Below are 17,752 nucleotides of genomic sequence, written 5' to 3'. Positions count from 1 at the left end.
GGACAACAACTGCAGGGAGAACACATATTTTCAGATGAACATGGGAGGGCAGAAGGCTGCCTAATACTGAAGCACCCCCAAACAACAAACCAAATGCAACAACTAGTGCAAGCATTCCTGGGGGAAGTTCTGCAGAAGACGGATTTGCATACGGTGATGTCATCCAAGCAGTGGGCCAAAGTTGGCTGGAACCCTCATCTGCATATGAAAAGAGAAAAGGGGTATGCAGGGCATGGCGGCCTTTTGCGGCGCTTGGATGACCCTTAGTTCGCATTAAACACCCCCACCCTCCTTCGGTGTGGGGCTCATGTTGGCCATGCCCCATCCCCTGAAGCATTCAAGCTGATTTCTTGCAGCAGCTTGGCACTGTATCAGCTCCAGAGCTGCTCTGTAAGGCAAGTAAAAGGGTGTGGGCCCTGCAGCACTACCTGTAGTTTGCATTGTGCATTGGAAGGCACAAAGTAAGCAGACAGGAGGAGAAGTCAGGATAGTGCACAAGGGTATAAAAGCGAGTTTCCCACATTTGGGAAAATCACAGGGGTCAGCATACCCAGAATGCAATGAATGAACCTCACCCTGGGAGAACAATCTTCATGACCATGGTATCTCCTATGCAAAATAAGTATGATTTGGGATAGGGCTGGGGAGGGCCGCTGCTCAGGCACATCTCTGTCAAGTAAAGGAGATTCAACTGAGGCAGCACAAGGGAACTCTCATCTGGGGACAACAACTGCAGGGAGAACACATATTTTCAGATAAAAATCTTGGTCATGCTCTGGTTTCTCTTCAGAACGAACAAATCTTTCGCCTTTTATTAAAGATTTCCGTGGAGAGGAGCAAAACCGAGTTTTATCTCAATTTTTGCATGCCCCATCTTTTTGGGGTTTCTTTTATCGGTTTAAAGATAGAATGAGTGTGCTTTAATGTAAGCTCATTTGCATAGAAATGACAGTAAATGTTTGTTTCTTTTCAAACAGAACTTTCTTGACCATGCTACTTGCTTGAAAGATCTGGGAGCACATGGAATACAGTACAAACCATGCTTATAGCAAGGAGAAGCCAGGTGAGAAATCTGCTTACTTTCAAGTTGGGCGCTCACTTTGATCTGAATGAGGACTGCTGGCACAGCATTTAGGCGACAGGTGGAATCTTGGTCATGCTCTGGTTTCTCTTCAGAACGAACAAATCTTTCGCCTTTTATTAAAGATTTCTGTGGAGAGGAGCAAAACTGAGTTTTATCTCAATTTTTGCATGCCCCATATTATTGGGGTTTCTTTTATCAGTTTCTTGTTAGCTTTAATGTAAGTTTATTTGCATAACAATGACTATAAATGTCTGTGTCTTTTCAAGCAGAACTTTCTTGACCATTCTAATTGCTTGAAAGATCTGGGAGCACATGGAAAAGAGTACAAACCATGCTTATAGCAAGGGGAAGCCTGGTGAGAAATCTGCTTTCTTTCTTTCAAATTGGGTGCTCACTTTGAGCTGAATGAGGACTGCTGGCATGGCACTCAGGCGACAGGTGGAATCTTAGTCATACTCTGGTTTCTCTTCAAAACGAACAGATCTTTCGCCTTTTACTAAAGATTTCCGTGGAGAGGAGCAAAACTGAGTTTTATCTCAATTTTTGCATGCTCCGTCTTATTGGGGTTTCTTTTATCGGTTTAAAGATAGAACGAGTGTGCTTTAATGTAAGCTCATTTGCATAGAAATGACAGTAAATGTTTGTTTCTTTTCAAACAGAACTTTCTTGACTATACTAAATGCTTGAAAGATCTGGGAGCACATGGAAAAGAGTACAAACCATGTTTATAGCAAGGGGAAGCCTGGTGAGAAATCTGCTTTCTTTCTTTCAAATTGGGTGCTCACTTTGAGCTGAATGAGGACTGCTGGCATGGCACTCAGGCGACAGGTGGAATCTTGGTCATGTTCTGGTTTCTCTTCAGAACGAACAAATCTTTCGCCTTTTACTAAAGATTTCTGTGGAGAGGAGCAAAACTGAGTTTTATCTCAATTTTTGCATGCCCCATCTTATTGGGATTTTATTTTATCGGTTTAAAGATAGAACGAGTGTGCTTTAATGTAAGCTCATTTGCATAGAAATGACAGTAAATGTTTGTTTCTTTTCAAACAGAACTTTCTTGACCACACTAATTGCTTGAAAGATCTGGGAGCACATGGAAAAGAGTACAAACCATGTTTATAGCAAGGGGAAGCCTGGTGAGAAATCTGCTTTCTTTCTTTCAAATTGGGTGCTCACTTTGAGCTGAATGAGGATTGCTGGCATGGCACTCAGGCGACAGGTGGAATCTTGGTCATGCTCTGGTTTCTCTTCAAAACGAACAGATCTTTCGCCTTTTACTAAAGATTTCCGTGGAGAGGAGCAAAACTGAGTTTTATCTCAATTTTTGCATGCTCCGTCTTATTGGGGTTTCTTTTATCGGTTTAAAGATAGAACGAGTGTGCTTTAATGTAAGCTCATTTGCATAGAAATGACAGTAAATGTTTGTTTCTTTTCAAACAGAACTTTCTTGACTATACTAATTGCTTGAAAGATCTGGGAGCACATGGAAAAGAGTACAAACCATGTTTATAGCAAGGGGAAGCCTGGTGAGAAATCTGCTTTCTTTCTTTCAAATTGGGTGCTCACTTTGAGCTGAATGAGGACTGCTGGCATGGCACTCAGGCGACAGGTGGAATCTTGGTCATGTTCTGGTTTCTCTTCAGAACGAACAAATCTTTCGCCTTTTACTAAAGATTTCCGTGGAGAGGAGCAAAACTGAGTTTTATCTCAATTTTTGCATGCCCCATCTTATTGGGGTTTTATTTTATCGGTTTAAAGATAGAACGAGTGTGCTTTAATGTAAGCTCATTTGCATAGAAATGACAGTAAATGTTTGTTTCTTTTCAAACAGAACTTTCTTGACCACACTAATTGCTTGAAAGATCTGGGAGCACATGGAAAAGAGTACAAACCATGTTTATAGCAAGGGGAAGCCTGGTGAGAAATCTGCTTTCTTTCATTCAAATTGGGTGCTCACTTTCAGCTGAATGAGAACTGCTGGCATGGCACTCAGGCGACAGGTGGAATCTTGGTCATGCTCTGGTTTCTCTTCAGAACTAACAAATATTTCGCCTTTTATTAAAGATTTCCGTGGAGAGGAGCAAAACTGAGTTTTATCTCAATTTTTGCATGCCCCATATTATTGGGGTTTCTTTTATCAGTTTAAAGACAGAACGAGTGTGCTTTCTTGTTAGCTTTAATGTAAGTTTATTTGCATAACAATGACAGTAAATGTTGTTTCTTTTCAAACAGAACTTTCTTGACCATGCTACTTGCTTAAAGGTCTGGGAGCACATGGAAAACAGTACAAACCATGCAGTATCACAAGAGCCTTTATTTGATCTTTCATGAAGATAGAGCAGAATTGAGGACACGTCAACAATTTCTGCCGAAGGTGGTTCATCTTTCCACATGGTGCCTTTGGCCACTGACACCTTCGTTGAGTCAAAGTCTCTGGCTGTGGTCAGAACTTTGAAAATGTATGTCACCAGAACGGTTCAGATTAGGAAAACAGAGGCTCTGTTTGTCCTGTATGCTCCCAACAGGATTTGGTGTCCTGCTTCCATGCAGACCATTATGCGCTGGATCTGTGGTAAGATTCAGCATGCTCGTTCCACGGCAGGATTGCCGTTACTGAAGTAGGTGAAGACCCATTCTACTAGAAAGGTGGGTTCATCCTTGGCAGCTGGTCGGGGAGTCTCGGCATTGCAACTTTGCCGAGCAGCTATTTAGTAAACACTTTTGCTAAGTTTTACAAGTTTGATACCTTGGCTGATGATAACCTTAAGTTGGGTCATTCGGTGCTGCAGAGTCGTACGCACTCTCCCACCCGTTCAAGAGCTTTGGTATAACCCCATGGTTCTTAATGTGACCCCAGCATCCTCTAGGTCGTATGAGAAAATAGGATTTTAATACCTACCGGTAAATCCTTTTCTCTTAGTCTGTAGAGGATGCTGGGCACCCGTCCCAGTCCATACTGTGTCTGCAGTTATTACTTGTGGTTATACACATGTTGTGTTATGGTTCTGGTCAGCTTTTTGCTGCAATTGTTCATGCCGTTGGCTTGTGTTCTGTTGAATGCCACGTTCTGCGGCATGTTTAAGGTGTGAGCTGGTAAGATGCTCACCTTAGTTTAACAATAAATCCTTTCCTCGAAATGTCCGTCTCCCTGGGCACAGTTCCTATAACTGGAGTCTGGAGGAGGGGCATAGAGGGAGGAGCCAGTTCACACCCTTTGAAAGTCTTAAAGTGCCCATGTCTCTTGCGGATCCCGTCTATACCCCATGGTTCTTAATGTGACCCCAGCATCCTCTACGGACTAAGAGAAAAGAATGCCCTTGCGCACTATCCTGACTTCTCCTCCCGTCTGCTTACTTTGTGCCTTCCAACGCACAATGCGAACTACAGGTGGTGCTGCAGGGCCCACACCCTTTTACTTGCCTTACAGAACAGCTCTGGAGCAGTTACAGTGCCCAGCTGCTGCAAGAAATCAGCTTGAATGCTTCAGGGGATGGGGCATGGCCAACATGAGCCCCACACCAAAGGAGGGTGGGGGTGTTTAATGTGAACTAGGGGTCATCCAAGCACTGCAAAAGGCCGCCATGCCCTGCATGCCCCTTTTCTCTTTTCATATGCAGATGAGGGTTCCAGTCAACTTTGGCCCACTGCTTGGATAACATCACCGTATGCAAATCCGTCTGCTGCAGACCTTCCCCCAGGAATGCTTGTACTAGTTGTTGCATATGGTGCTTCAGTATTAGGCAGCCTTCCGCCCTCCCATGTTCATCTGAAAAGATGTGGTCTCCCTGCAGTTGTTGTCCCCAGACGAGAGTTCCCTTGTGCTTCCTCAGTTGAATCTCCTTAACTTGACGGGGGAGGTGCTGCCCGAGCAGCCCTCCCCAGCCCTATCCCAACTCATATTTATTTTGCATATGAGATCTCTTGATCATGAAGATTGTTCTCACAGGGTGAGGTTCATCCATTATATTTTAAAATAGGAAGGTACGAATTACATATTTGAATTGCATCTATGTGCTGGATTCAAATGTCCCCCCCCCCTTCCTTTCTCAATTGTGCCCGTCAGCAGCTATTCTAAGGTTGCTGCCAATGGGTGTGACACATTAATTTCTTCTGTGGGGTACACTGGACTCCACAAGGATTCACATTGGGGTGTAGAGTAGGATCTTGATCTGAGGCACCAACCGGCTCAAAGCTTTTGACTGTTCCCAAGAAGCTCAGTGCATTCTCCTCTATAACCCCGCTTCCATGAACAGGGAGCTCAGTTTGTAGTTGGTGCCTTCAGTAGCAGGCCAATTAACAGGGGCCTGCCTCAGGCAGCCTATTCTTAGCTATTAATTTTGACAAGAAAAGAAGAACTTGTTTTATGAGAATCTACAAGGGCTGCAGCAGGCTAGGTCTAATAGACATCTTTACTGCAGCTTCATCACTCCCAGCGGCGCTGTATACTCCCATGCCCTGGTTGCTGGGTCACTGCAGCGGAGGCTCCGGTTTCATCCTAAGGTCAGTCACACACACACCACCCTTCCGGATCACGAGGCCGCTGCTGAAGGGGAGCGAGGCCGTAGGGGGTGGGCCGTGTGCGCACTGCGGTGGACACTGATTACTGGGCAGCCGCTCCACTAGCCACCAGGTACAGTTAAGGAGCACAGGTCTGGGGGTTTTTCTCCTATATTAACCCAATTTTGTACTGCCCGCAGCGCATTGTGATAGGTAATAGGGCCTGATTCAGGTTGGATTGCAATCACAATAAGCGATCCAACTGCAAAAATTGCTAAGAGCATACGCATGTGCCTGCATTTTCTGCGGCACCCCGCAGAGAATGTGATCGCCTCTGCCTGTCAATCGGGGCGGGGAAGGGGGGGAGAGGTGGGTCAGCAACACTCCATTTCCAAGTCAGGGATGGAGCGGTGCGGGGGCAAGGCTTCAAAATGGGGTCTGCAACGGAGGAGACACAGGGGGCGTGGTCACAGCGACTGTATGACATCACATTCAGCCGCTGTGATCACAAAAATGGTGGCGGCTTCCTGCGCGCACATACAGTCTGCACCAGCAGGAGCCTACACCATTTTTTATGATCACGCTGAACTGCAGTGCGACTGCAATTACAGCATGGTCAAGAAGGGAGGCGTCATGCTGGGTGGCCATGCCCTGTCACTTTGCAGGAGCCAGCACCGCTCACACACTAGTCCCCGGGTGCAGCCCCCAACCCCCGGGACACCCGGAGCAACAAAATGTAGATTCAGGCCACCAGGCCACGCCCCTACCTATGAAACCATGCCTCCTTTTTACCATTGCACTGCTTATCTGCGCGCACTGCATTACAATCTCCCTCGCCACCTCTCTGGGTGTCACCAGTGATAGTGACACCTCTGCCATGCTTGTAGCAGCTGGTCCTAAGATCTACGCCTCAAACCCTGAGTGTTTGCCCTTGTGACTTGTTGATCATCATAGCGAAGCAGATGCTTACAGAAAACTGCAGGGGCTTAGATTGAAAATAAAAAAATTGATAGGGTATAAGGTAGAGAGGAGCGGGTTCGGTTCTCCGAGAACCGAATTCCCCACGAACTCCACGTGGTTTACACTGGTCCGAGGCAGGCTCGGTTGTTCCCGCCTGACTCGGAAAACCTGAACAAGGGAAAATGTCATCATCCCGCTGTCGGATTCTCGCGAGATTCGGATTCCATATAAAGAGCTGCGCGTTGCTGCCATTTTTACTCGTGCATTGAAGAGAGAGCGGAGAGGACGTGGCTATGTTCTCTCAGTGGAAATCTCAATATCAGTGCTCAGTATCAGTGGTTACTTATTGCTGCTCAGTAATACTAGTAGTGTGTCTCTCCTGCTCAGTGTCAGTTCTCAGTAGTATCCTCATCAGTGCTCAGTATCACTGTTCATTGTCTTGTGCTGCATTGTGTTGCTCAGCATAATACAGTACATTACTAATAGTCCAGTGCTGCATCTTGCTGCTCAGTGTCAGTTCTAGTATCCTCATCAGTGCTCACTATCACTGCTCATTGCATTGTGGTGTTCTGTATACTACAATAACATAGTAATATAGTAACATAGTTTTTGAGGTTGAATAGAGGCAAATTGCCCATCGTGTTCAACCTGTTTTAAGTTGTGATGATTCTACATACTTGCTGAATAATGTTTTATGACTAGTTAGCTACTATAACTCATGTTACCCCCGGATTAACCATGTTGATATTTTAAGTATTATAACCTTGGATAGCTTTTTCATTCAGAAATGTATCCATTCCTTTTTTAAATCCAATTACAGAGTCCGCCATTACCACCTTCCCTGGCAGGGAATTCCACATCCTGATTGCCCTAACAGTGAAGAAACCTTTCCTCCATTGCGTTCTGAACTTTCCTCCAGTCGCAGCGAGTGACCACGTGTTCTTTTAATAAATAATTCCTCTGATAACTCTTTGTTATGTATCTTTACATATTTGAAGATATTAATAATATCTCCTCTTAGGCACCTCTTTTCTAGTGTATAAATATTCAGCCTAGTAAGTCTTTCCTTATAGTCCAGTACTTTAAGGCCTTTAATCAATTTAGTCTTCAGGATCTCTGACACTTCCATGAGCAGCAGAGTAGTGCAATGGAAGCATGCTGGGCCCATAACCCAGAGGTCGATTGATCGAAACTATCCTCTGCTATGTGCATTTTTTTTTTTATAATTAAAGTAATCAAAAACTGGGATTGATATTTTGGCACTTTTATTTTTACTTAAAGTACAATAACTTTTATCATTTTAATTTGTTTTAATAGTATATTGACAGCATTGTTTTCTTTAAAAAATCCACTTAATTTTCTTTACCCTATTACTGAAATGGTAATTGACAAAAACAAACTACATTGTCACCAGAAGATCAATGCAAAATGTACAAGTGATATATGAAAATCATCTTCCATCTTGAATTTCAATGATGCATTGGGACAACAATTTGTGAGAAACATCTTCACCCATAAAGAAAGATTTTCTTAATTCCTTACCTGTGTGCTGATTAGATATCACCTTGTTTTCACATTAAACAGACTTCCCCATGAGGAAGCAGCAAGGATGCAGTGACGTTTCCTGGTGTCAACCTGTATTATTTCAGTAGACATTGAAATGAGGATGCATCTTTGATGCCTTTCCAATGAAGCAAGTTTAATTCAGTAATAGGTGAAAAACCATTCCTACAAAGGTGTTAATCAGAGACTTGGCTTTGTGGACACTTTTCAGAGAGCAAATTTGTTAGCATAAACATAAAATCAGAAAATGAAGAGCTGTTTAATCACTCAATTGGACTTTTCTGCCAGCATAATTTTTTTTCTCTGCAACTCACTGCTAAATTGTGCTTCCTAGCTGTTTTTTTATAAAATCACTTAATCAAATCTAACTCTGATTACATCAGAGAAGGCCAGGTACCCTACACCATAAGGGGGGTTTTTGAAATTTTGACTTGTCTACTTAAAGATCACCAAAATCTGATTACAAGGTCAATTACATCCCTGGGTAGGATTGAACCACCAACCTTTTGGTTAATAGCCAAACATGCTAACCGATTGCGCCACAGAGACACCTTGCGAAAGTCAATACTGACAAAGGCTAATAAGCATTCATCTAGAACGTTTCCTAGAAAAACTTTAAAAAGTCAATAATCTGGAGAATTTTTGTAAGAAACACATTGGTACTTTCCCATGATGAGTGAGTGCTTCAGGATTTCTTGCACTTACATGGGCTATTAACCAAAAGGTTGGTGGTTCAATCCCACCCAGGGATGTAATTGACCTTGTCATCAGATTTTGGTGATCTTTAAGTAGACAAGTCAAAATTTCAAACCCCCTCTTATGGTGTAGGGTACCTGGCCTTCTCTGACGTAATCAGAGTTAGATTTAATTAAGTGATTTTATAAAAAACAGCTAGGAAGCACAATTTAGCAGTGGGTTGCAGAGAAAAAAATAACATTTTAAACCTACCGGTAATTTTTTTTTCTCGTAGTCCGTAGAGGATGATGGGGACTCCGTAAGGACCATGGGGGATAGACGGGCTCCGCAGCAGACATGGGCACTTTAAGAAAGACTTTAGATCTGGGTGTGCACTGGCTCCTCCCTCTATGCCCCTCCTCCATACCTCAGTTAGAGAAACTGTGCCCAGAGGAGACGGACAGTACGAGGAAAGGATTTTTGTTAATCCAAGGTCAAGATTCATACCAGCCACACCAATCACACCGTATAACTTGTGATATACTACCCAGTTAACAGTATGAAAACAACATAGCATCAGTCCAAGACCGATGAAAACTAACATATAACCCTTATGTAAGCAATAACTATATACAAGTCTTGCAGAAGTAGACCGCACTTGGGACGGGCACCCAGCATCCTCTACGGACTACGAGAAAAAGATTTACCGGTAGGTTTAAAATCTTATTTTCTCTTACGTCCTAGAGGATGCTGGGGACTCCGTAAGGACCATGGGGATTATACCAAAGCTCCCAAACGGGCAGGAGAGTGCGGATGACTTTGCAGCACCGATTGAGCAAACAGGAGGTCCTCCTCAGCCAGGGTATCAAACTTATAGAACTTTGCAAAGGTGTTTGAACCAACTTTGACCCACTGCTTGGATGACATCACCATATGCAAATCCATCTGCGGCAGGCCTTCCCCCAGGAATGCTTGCACTAGTTGTTGCATTTGGTTTGTTGTTTGGGGGTGCTTCAGTATTAGGCAGCCTTCTGCCCTCCCATGTTCATCTGAAAATATGTGTTCTCCCTGCAGTTGTTGTCCCCAGATGAGAGTTCCCTTGTGCTGCCTCAGTTGAATCTCCTTTACTTGACAGAGATGTGCCTGAGCAGCGGCCCTCCCCAGCCCTATCCCAAATCATACTTATTTTGCATAGGAGATACCATGGTCATGAAGATTGTTCTCCCAGGGTTAGGTTAATTCATTGCATTCTGGGTATGCTGACCCCTGTGATTTCCCCAAATGTGGGAAACTCAACTGCATTATTTGTGGTAGTGGGGGACTGTGTTTGTGCTTTCCTCTGGTCAGCTCTGGTAAAAGTCAGATTTCTTTGTCTCAGATCTTCCTCTAGCCTTGTTCTTCTTTCGAGAGTTCCCTTGTGCTGCCTCAGTTGGATCTCCTTCACTTGACAGGGGGGTGCCCGAGCAGCGACCCTCCCCAGCTCTAGCCCAACTCCTACTTACCTGCCAGGTGAGATACTATGATCATGAAGATGCTTCTCCCAGGGCAAGGCTCACCCATTGCACTCTGGGTGTGCTGCCCCTGCGATTTCCCCAAATGTGGGAAACTTGACTGCATAATTTGTGTTTCCCCTGGTCGGCTCTCATATAATTCAGATCTCTTTGTCTCAGGTCTCTCTCCAGCCTAGTTTGCTGTCTGTTTCCACTTCTTTTTTCTTGAGCCCCTCCCTTCTATACCCTTGTGCACTATCCTGACTTCTCCCGTCTGCTTACTTTGTGCCTTCCAACGCACAATACAAACTACAGGTAGTGCTGCAGGGCCCACACCCTTTTACTTGCTTTACAGAGCAGCTCTGGAGCTGTTACAGTGCCCAGCTGCTGCAAGAAATCAGCTTGAATGCTTCAGGGGCTGGGGCATAGCCAACATGAGCCCCACACCGAAGGAGGGTGGAGGTGTTTAATGCGAACTAGGGGTCATCCAAGCGCCGCAAAAGGCCGCCATGCCCTGCACACCCCTTTATTCTTTTCATATGCAGACGAGGGTTGAAGCCAACTTTGACCCACTGCTTGGATGACATCACCATATTCAAATCCATCTGCTGCAGGCCTTCCCCCAGGAATGCTTGCACTAGTTGTTGCATTTGGTTTGTTGTTTGGGGGTGCTTCAGTATTAGGCAGCCTTCTGCCCTCCCATGTTCATCTGAAAATATGTGTTCTCCCTGCAGTTGTTGTCCCCAGATGAGAGTTCCCTTGTGCTGCCTCAGTTGAATCTCCTTTACTTGACAGAGATGTGCCTGAGCAGCGGCCCTCCCCAGCCCTATCCCAAATCATACTTATTTTGCATAGGAGATACCATGGTCATGAAGATTGTTCTCCCAGGGTTAGGTTCATTCATTGCATTCTGGGTATGCTGACCCCTGTGATTTCCCCAAATGTGGGAAACTCAACTGCATTATTTGTGGTAGTGGGGGACTGTGTTTGTGCTTTCCTCTGGTCAGCTCTGGTAAAAGTCAGATTTATTTGTCTCAGATCTTCCTCTAGCCTTGTTCTTCTTTCGAGAGTTCCCTTGTGCTGCCTCAGTTGGATCTCCTTCACTTGACAGGGGGGTGCCCGAGCAGCGACCCTCCCCAGCTCTAGCCCAACTCCTACTTACCTGCCAGGTGAGATACTATGATCATGAAGATGCTTCTCCCAGGGCAAGGCTCACCCATTGCACTCTGGCTGTGCTGCCCCTGCGATTTCCCCAAATGTGGGAAACTTGACTGCATAATTTGTGTTTCCCCTGGTCGGCTCTCATATAATTCAGATCTCTTTGTCTCAGGTCTCTCTCCAGCCTAGTTTGCTGTCTGTTTCCACTTCTTTTTTCTTGAGCCCCTCCCTTCTATACCCTTGTGCACTATCCTGACTTCTCCCATCTGCTTACTTTGTGCCTTCCAACGCACAATGCAAACTACAGGTAGTGCTGCAGGGCCCACACCCTTTTACTTGCTTTACAGAGCAGCTCTGGAGCTGTTACAGTGCCCAGCTGCTGCAAGAAATCAGCTTGAATGCTTCAGGGGCTGGGGCATAGCCAACATGAGCCCCACACCGAAGGAGGGTGGAGGTGTTTAATGCGAACTAGGGGTCATCCAAGCGCCGCAAAAGGCCGCCATGCCCTGCACACCCCTTTTTTCTTTTCATATGCAGACGAGGGTTGAAGCCAACTTTGACCCACTGCTTGGATGACATCACCATATGCAAATCCATCTGCTGCAGGCCTTCCCCCAGGAATGCTTGCACTAGTAGTTGCATTTGGTTCGTTGTTTGGGGGTGCTTCAGTTTTAGGCAGCCTTCTGCCCTCCCATGTTCATCTGAAAATATGTGTTCTCCCTGCAGTTGTTGTCCCCAGATGAGAGTTCCCTTGTGCTGCCTCAGTTGAATCTCCTTTACTTGACAGAGATGTGCCTGAGCAGCGGCCCTCCCCAGCCCTATCCCAAATCATACTTATTTTGCATAGGAGATACCTTGGTCATGAGGATTTTTCTCCCAGGGTGAGGTTCATTCATTGCATTCTGGGTATGCTGACCCCTGTGATTTCCCCAAATGTGGGAAACTCGACTGCATTATTTGTGGTAGTGGGGGACTGTGTTTGTGCTTTCCTCTGGTCAGCTCTGGTAAAAGTCAGATTTCTTTGTCTCAGATCTTCCTCTAGCCTTGTTCTTCTTTCGAGAGTTCCCTTGTGCTGCCTCAGTTGGATCTCCTTCACTTGACAGGGGGTGCCCAAGCAGCAATCCTCCACAGCTCTAGCCCAACTCCTACTTACCTGCCAGGTGAGATACTATGATCTTCACTGTTAGGGCAATCAGGATGTGGAATTCCCTGCCAGGGAAGGTGGTAATGGCGGACTCTGTAATTGGATTTAAAAAAGGAATGGATACATTTCTGAATGAAAAAGCTATCCAAGGTTATAATACTTAAAATATCAACATGGTTAATCCGGGGGTAACATGAGTTGTAGTAGTTAACTAGTCATAAAACATTATTCAGCAAGTATGTAGAATCATCACAACTTAAAACAGGTTGAACACGATGGGCAATTTGCCTCTTTTCAACCTCAAAAACTATATTACTATATGTTACTATATTACTATGTTACTGTAGTATACAGAACACCACAATGTAATGAGCAGTGATAGTGAGCACTGATGAGGATACTAGAACTGACACTGAGCAGCAAGATGCAGCACTGGACTATTAGTAATGTACTGTAGTATGCTGAGCACCACAATGCAGCACAAGACAATGAGCAGTGATACTGAGCACTGATGAGGATACTACTGAGAACTGACACTGAGCAGGAGAGACACACTACTAGTATTACTGAGCAGCAATAAGTAACCACTGATACTGAGCACTGATATTGAGATTTCCACTGAGAGAACATAGCCACGTCCTCTCCGCTCCCTCTTCAATGCACGAGTAAAAATGGCGGCAACGCGCAGCTCTTTATATGAAATCCGAATCTCGCGAGAATCCGACAGCGGGATGATGACATTTTCCCTTGTTCAGGTTTTCCGAGTCAGGCGGGAACAACCGAGCCTGCCTCGGACCAGTGTAAACCACGTGGAGTTCGTGGGGAATTCGGTTCTCGGAGAACCGAACCCGCTCCTCTCTACCTTATACCCATATATTTTTTTATTTTCAATCTAAGCCCCTGCAGTTTTCTGTAAGCATCTGCTTCGCTATGATGATCAACAAGTCACAAGGGCAAACACTCAGGGCTTGAGGCGTAGATCTTAGGACCAGCTGCTACAAGCATGGCAGAGGTGTCACTATCACTGGTGACACCCAGAGAGGTGGCTAAGGAGATTGTAATGCAGTGCGCGCAGATAAGCAGCGCAATGGTAAAAAGGAGGCATGGTTTTATAGGTAGGGGCGTGGCCTGGTGGCCTGAATCTACATTTTGTTGCTCCGGGTGTCCCGGGGGTTGGGGGCTGCACCCGGGGACTAGTGTGTGAGCGGTGCTGGCTCCTGCACAGTGACAGGACATGGCCACCCAGCATGACGCCTCCCTTCTTGACCAATCTGTAATTGCAGTTGCACTGCAGTTCAGCGTGATCATACAAAATGGTGTAGCCTCCTGCTGGTGCAGACTGTATGTGCGCGCAGGAAGCCGCCACCATTTTTGTGATCACAGCGGCTGAATGTGATGTCATACAGCCGCTGTGACCACGCCCCCTGTGTCTCCTCCGTTGCAGACCCCATTTTGAAGCCTTGCGCCCGCACCGCTCCATCCCTGACTTGGAAATGGAGTGTTGCTGACCCCCCTCTCCCCCCCTGCCCCGATTGACAGGCAGAGGCGATCGCATTCTCTGCGGGGTGCCGCAGAAAATGCAGGCACATGCGTATGCTCTTAGCAATTTTTGCAGTTGGATCGCTTACTGTGATTGCAATCCAACCTGAATCAGGCCCTATTACCTATCACAATGCGCTGCGGGCAGTACAAAATTGGTTTAATATGGGAGAAAAAACCCCAGACCTGTGCTCCTTAACTGTACCTGGTGGCTCGTGGAGCGGCTGCCCAGTAATCAGTGTCCACGCCAGTGCGCACACGGTCCACCCCCTACGGCCACGCTCCCCTTCATCAGCGGCCTCGTGATCCGGAAGGGCGGTGCGTGTGTGACTGACCTTAGGAAGAAACCGGAGCCTCCGCTGCAGTGACCCAGCAACCAGGGCACGGGAGTATACAGCGCCGCTGGGAGTGATGAAGCTGCAGTAAAGATGTCTATTAGACCTAGCCTGCTGCAGCCCTTGTAGATTCTCATAAAAAAAGTTCTTATTTTCTTGTCAAAATTAATAGCTAAGAATAGGCTGCCTGAGGCAGGCCCCTGTTAAGTGGCCTGCTACTGAAGGCACCAACTACAAACTGAGCTCCCTGTTCATGGAAGCGGGGTTATAGAGGAGAATGCGCTGAGCATCTTGGGAACAGTCAAAAGCTTTGAGCCGGTTGGTGCCTCAGATCAAGATCCTACTCTACACCCCAATGTGAATCCTTGTGGAGTCCAGTGTACCCCACAGAAGAAATTAATGTGTCACACCCATTGGCAGCAACCTTAGAATAGCTGCTGACGGGCACAATTGAGAAAGGAAGGGGGGGGACATTTGAATCCAGCACATAGATGCAATTCAAATATGTAATTTGAACCTTCCTATTTTAAAATATAATGGATGAACTTCACCCTGTGATAACAATCTTCATGATATAGAGATCTCATATGCAAAATAAGTATGAGTTGGGATAGGGCTGGGGAGGGTGGCTGCTCGGGCAAGCCCCTCCCCCGTCAAGTTAAGGAGATTCAACTGAGGAAGCACAAGGGAACTCTCGTCTGGGGACAACAACTGCAGGGAGACCACATTTTTTCAGATGAACATGGGAGGGCGGAAGGCTGCCTAATACTGAAGCACCATCAAATATCAAACCATATGCAATAACTAGTACAAGCATTCCTGGGGGAAGGTCTGCAGGAGACGAATTTGCATACGGTGATGTCATCCAAGCAGTGGGCCAAAGTTGGCTGGAACCCTCATCTGCATATGAAAAGAGAAAAGGGTTATGCAGGGCATGGCGGCCTTTTGCGGCGCTTGGATGACCCCTAGTTCGCATTAAACACCTCCACCCTCCTTCGGTGTGGGGCTCATGTTGGCTATGCCCCAGCCCCTGAAGCATTCAAGCTGATTTCTTGCAGCAGCTGGGCACTGTAACAGCTCCAGAGCTGCTCTGTAAGGCAAATAAAAGGGTGTGGGCCCTGCAGCACTACCTGTAGTTCGCATTGTGCGTTGGAAGGCACAAAGTAAGCAGACGGGAGAAGTCAGGATAGTGCGCAAGGGCATAGAAGGGAGCGGCTCAAGAAAAGAGAAGTGGAAACAGACAGCAAACTAGGCTGGAGAGAGACCTGAGACAAAGAGATCTGAATTATACGAGAGCCGACCAGGGGAAACACAAATTATGCAGTCAAGTTTCCCATATTTGGGGAAATCGCAGGGGCAGCACACCCAGAGTGCAATGGTTGAGCCTTGCCCTGGGAGAAGCACCTTCAAGATCATAGTATCTCACCTGGCAGGTAAGTAGGAGTTGGGCTAGAGCTGGGGAGGGTCGCTGCTCGGGCACCCCCCTGTCAAGTGAAGGAGATCCAACTGAGGCAGCACAATGGAACTCTCGAAAGAAGAACAAGGCTAGAGGAAGATCTGAGACAAAGAAATCTGACTTTTACCAGAGCTGACCAGCGGAAAACACAAACACAGTCCCCAACTACCACAAATAATGCAGGCGAGTTTCCCACATTTGGGTAAATCACAGGGGTCAGCATACCCAGAATGCAATGAATGAACCTCACCCTGGGTGAACAATTTTCATGACCATGGTGTCTCCTATGCAAAATAAGTATGATTTGGGATAGGGCTGGGGAGGGCCGCTGCTCAGGCACATCTCTGTCAAGTAAAGGAGATTCAACTGAGGCAGCACAAGGGAACTCTCATATGGGGACAACAACTGCAGGGAGAACACATATTTTCAGATGAACATGGGAGGGCAGAAGGCTGCCTAATACTGAAGCACCCCCAAACAACAAACCAAATGCAACAACTAGTGCAAGCATTCCTGGGGGAAGGCCTGCAGCAGATGGATTTGCATATGGTGATGTTATCCAAGCAGTGGGTCAAAGTTGGCTTCAACCCTCATCTGCATATGAAAAGAGAAAAGGGGCGTGCAGGGCATGGCGGCCTTTTGCGGTGCTTGGATGACCCCTAGATCGCATAAAACACCCCCACCCTCCTTTGGTGTGGGGCTCATGTTGGCCATGCCCCATCCCATGAAGCATTCAAGCTGATTTCTTGCAGCAGCTGGGCACTGTAACAGCTCCAGAGCTGCTCTGTAAGGCAAGTAAAAGGGTGTGGGCCCTGCAGCACTACCTGTAGTTTGCATTGTGCATTGGAAGGCACAAAGTAAGCAGACGGGAGGAGAAGTCAGGATAGTGCACAAGGGTATAGAAGGGAGGGGCTCAAGAAAAAAGAAGTGGAAACAGAGAGCAAACTAGGCTGGAGAGAGACCTGAGACAAAGAGATCTGAATTATACGAGAGCCGACCAGAGGAAACACAAATTATGCAGTCAAGTGTCCCACATTTGGGGAAATCGTAGGAGCAGCACACCCAGTGTGCAATGGGTGAGCCTTGCCCTGGGAGAAGCACCTTCCTGATTATAGTATCTCACCTGGGTGTGCTGCCCCTGCGATTTCCCCAAATGTGGGAAACTTGACTGCATAATTTGTGTTTCCCCTGGTCGGCTCTCATATAATTCAGATCTCTTTGTCTCAGGTCTCTCTCCAGCCTAGTTTGCTGTCTGTTTCCACTTCTTTTTTCTTGAGCCCCTCCCTTCTATACCCTTGTGGACTATCCTGACTTCTCCTCCTGTCTGCTTACTTTGTGCCTTCCAATGCACAATGCAAACTACAGGTAGTGCTGCAGGGCCCACACCCTTTTACTTGCCTTACAGAGCAGCTCTGGAGCTGTTACAGTGCCAAGCTGCTGCAAGAAATCAGCTTGAATGCTTCAGGGGCTGGGGCATGGCCAACATGAGCCCCACACCGAAGGAGGGTGGGGGTGTTTAATGCGAACTAAGGGTCATCCAAGCGCCGCAAAAGGCCGCCATGCCCTGCATACCCCTTTTCTCTTTTCATATGCAGATGAGGGTTCCAGCCAACTTTGGCCCACTGCTTGGATGACATCACTATATGCATATCCGTCTTCTGCAGACCTTCCCCCAGGAATGCTTGTACTAGTTGTTGCATTTGGTTTGTTGTTTGGGGGTGCTTCAGTATTAGGCAGCCTTCTGCCCTCCCATGTTCATCTGAAAATATGTGTTCTCACTGCAGTTGTTGTCCCCAGATGAGAGTTCCCTTGTGCTGCCTCAGTTGAATCTCCTTTACTCTAAAACTTGTA

At 46.4% G+C, this 17,752-nt stretch overlaps 13 non-coding genes and 3 pseudogenes across 13 annotated transcripts; 12 read left to right on the top strand and 4 right to left on the bottom strand.

Moving 5' to 3' along the window:
• Positions 1-498: 498 nt before the first annotated feature.
• LOC135015990 (U1 spliceosomal RNA) lies at positions 499-626 on the bottom strand (annotated as a pseudogene).
• A 144-nt stretch (positions 627-770) lies between these two features.
• LOC135016029 (U5 spliceosomal RNA) lies at positions 771-886 on the top strand. The gene has a single exon (XR_010214176.1). It is a non-coding gene; the product is annotated as a U5 spliceosomal RNA (small nuclear RNA).
• Positions 887-1,156: 270 nt separating this feature from the next.
• On the top strand, positions 1,157-1,272 carry LOC135016047 (U5 spliceosomal RNA). Its single transcript, XR_010214193.1, has one exon. It is a non-coding gene; the product is annotated as a U5 spliceosomal RNA (small nuclear RNA).
• A 264-nt stretch (positions 1,273-1,536) lies between these two features.
• LOC135016015 (U5 spliceosomal RNA) lies at positions 1,537-1,652 on the top strand. The gene has a single exon (XR_010214163.1). It is a non-coding gene; the product is annotated as a U5 spliceosomal RNA (small nuclear RNA).
• A 274-nt stretch (positions 1,653-1,926) lies between these two features.
• Positions 1,927-2,042, top strand: LOC135016044 (U5 spliceosomal RNA). The gene has a single exon (XR_010214190.1). It is a non-coding gene; the product is annotated as a U5 spliceosomal RNA (small nuclear RNA).
• A 275-nt stretch (positions 2,043-2,317) lies between these two features.
• On the top strand, positions 2,318-2,433 carry LOC135016034 (U5 spliceosomal RNA). Its single transcript, XR_010214181.1, has one exon. It is a non-coding gene; the product is annotated as a U5 spliceosomal RNA (small nuclear RNA).
• A 274-nt stretch (positions 2,434-2,707) lies between these two features.
• Positions 2,708-2,823, top strand: LOC135016005 (U5 spliceosomal RNA). Its single transcript, XR_010214154.1, has one exon. It is a non-coding gene; the product is annotated as a U5 spliceosomal RNA (small nuclear RNA).
• Positions 2,824-3,098: 275 nt separating this feature from the next.
• On the top strand, positions 3,099-3,214 carry LOC135016061 (U5 spliceosomal RNA). Its single transcript, XR_010214206.1, has one exon. It is a non-coding gene; the product is annotated as a U5 spliceosomal RNA (small nuclear RNA).
• Positions 3,215-9,957: 6,743 nt separating this feature from the next.
• On the top strand, positions 9,958-10,121 carry LOC135016030 (U1 spliceosomal RNA). The gene has a single exon (XR_010214177.1). It is a non-coding gene; the product is annotated as a U1 spliceosomal RNA (small nuclear RNA).
• A 152-nt stretch (positions 10,122-10,273) lies between these two features.
• On the top strand, positions 10,274-10,415 carry LOC135015900 (U1 spliceosomal RNA; annotated as a pseudogene).
• Positions 10,416-11,107: 692 nt separating this feature from the next.
• On the top strand, positions 11,108-11,271 carry LOC135015972 (U1 spliceosomal RNA). Its single transcript, XR_010214130.1, has one exon. It is a non-coding gene; the product is annotated as a U1 spliceosomal RNA (small nuclear RNA).
• Positions 11,272-11,423: 152 nt separating this feature from the next.
• On the top strand, positions 11,424-11,565 carry LOC135015945 (U1 spliceosomal RNA; annotated as a pseudogene).
• A 692-nt stretch (positions 11,566-12,257) lies between these two features.
• On the top strand, positions 12,258-12,421 carry LOC135015805 (U1 spliceosomal RNA). The gene has a single exon (XR_010213988.1). It is a non-coding gene; the product is annotated as a U1 spliceosomal RNA (small nuclear RNA).
• A 3,302-nt stretch (positions 12,422-15,723) lies between these two features.
• LOC135015956 (U1 spliceosomal RNA) lies at positions 15,724-15,886 on the bottom strand. Its single transcript, XR_010214120.1, has one exon. It is a non-coding gene; the product is annotated as a U1 spliceosomal RNA (small nuclear RNA).
• Positions 15,887-16,038: 152 nt separating this feature from the next.
• On the bottom strand, positions 16,039-16,202 carry LOC135015842 (U1 spliceosomal RNA). The gene has a single exon (XR_010214023.1). It is a non-coding gene; the product is annotated as a U1 spliceosomal RNA (small nuclear RNA).
• A 674-nt stretch (positions 16,203-16,876) lies between these two features.
• Positions 16,877-17,032, bottom strand: LOC135015993 (U1 spliceosomal RNA). The gene has a single exon (XR_010214142.1). It is a non-coding gene; the product is annotated as a U1 spliceosomal RNA (small nuclear RNA).
• Positions 17,033-17,752: the final 720 nt, after the last annotated feature.

This window comes from Pseudophryne corroboree, unplaced genomic scaffold, assembly GCF_028390025.1.
Source record: "Pseudophryne corroboree isolate aPseCor3 unplaced genomic scaffold, aPseCor3.hap2 scaffold_298, whole genome shotgun sequence".
Lineage (NCBI taxonomy): Eukaryota > Metazoa > Chordata > Amphibia > Anura > Myobatrachidae > Pseudophryne > Pseudophryne corroboree.
Note: the sequence above shows the minus strand (reverse complement) of the source record. Positions and strands in the feature narration are given on the sequence as shown.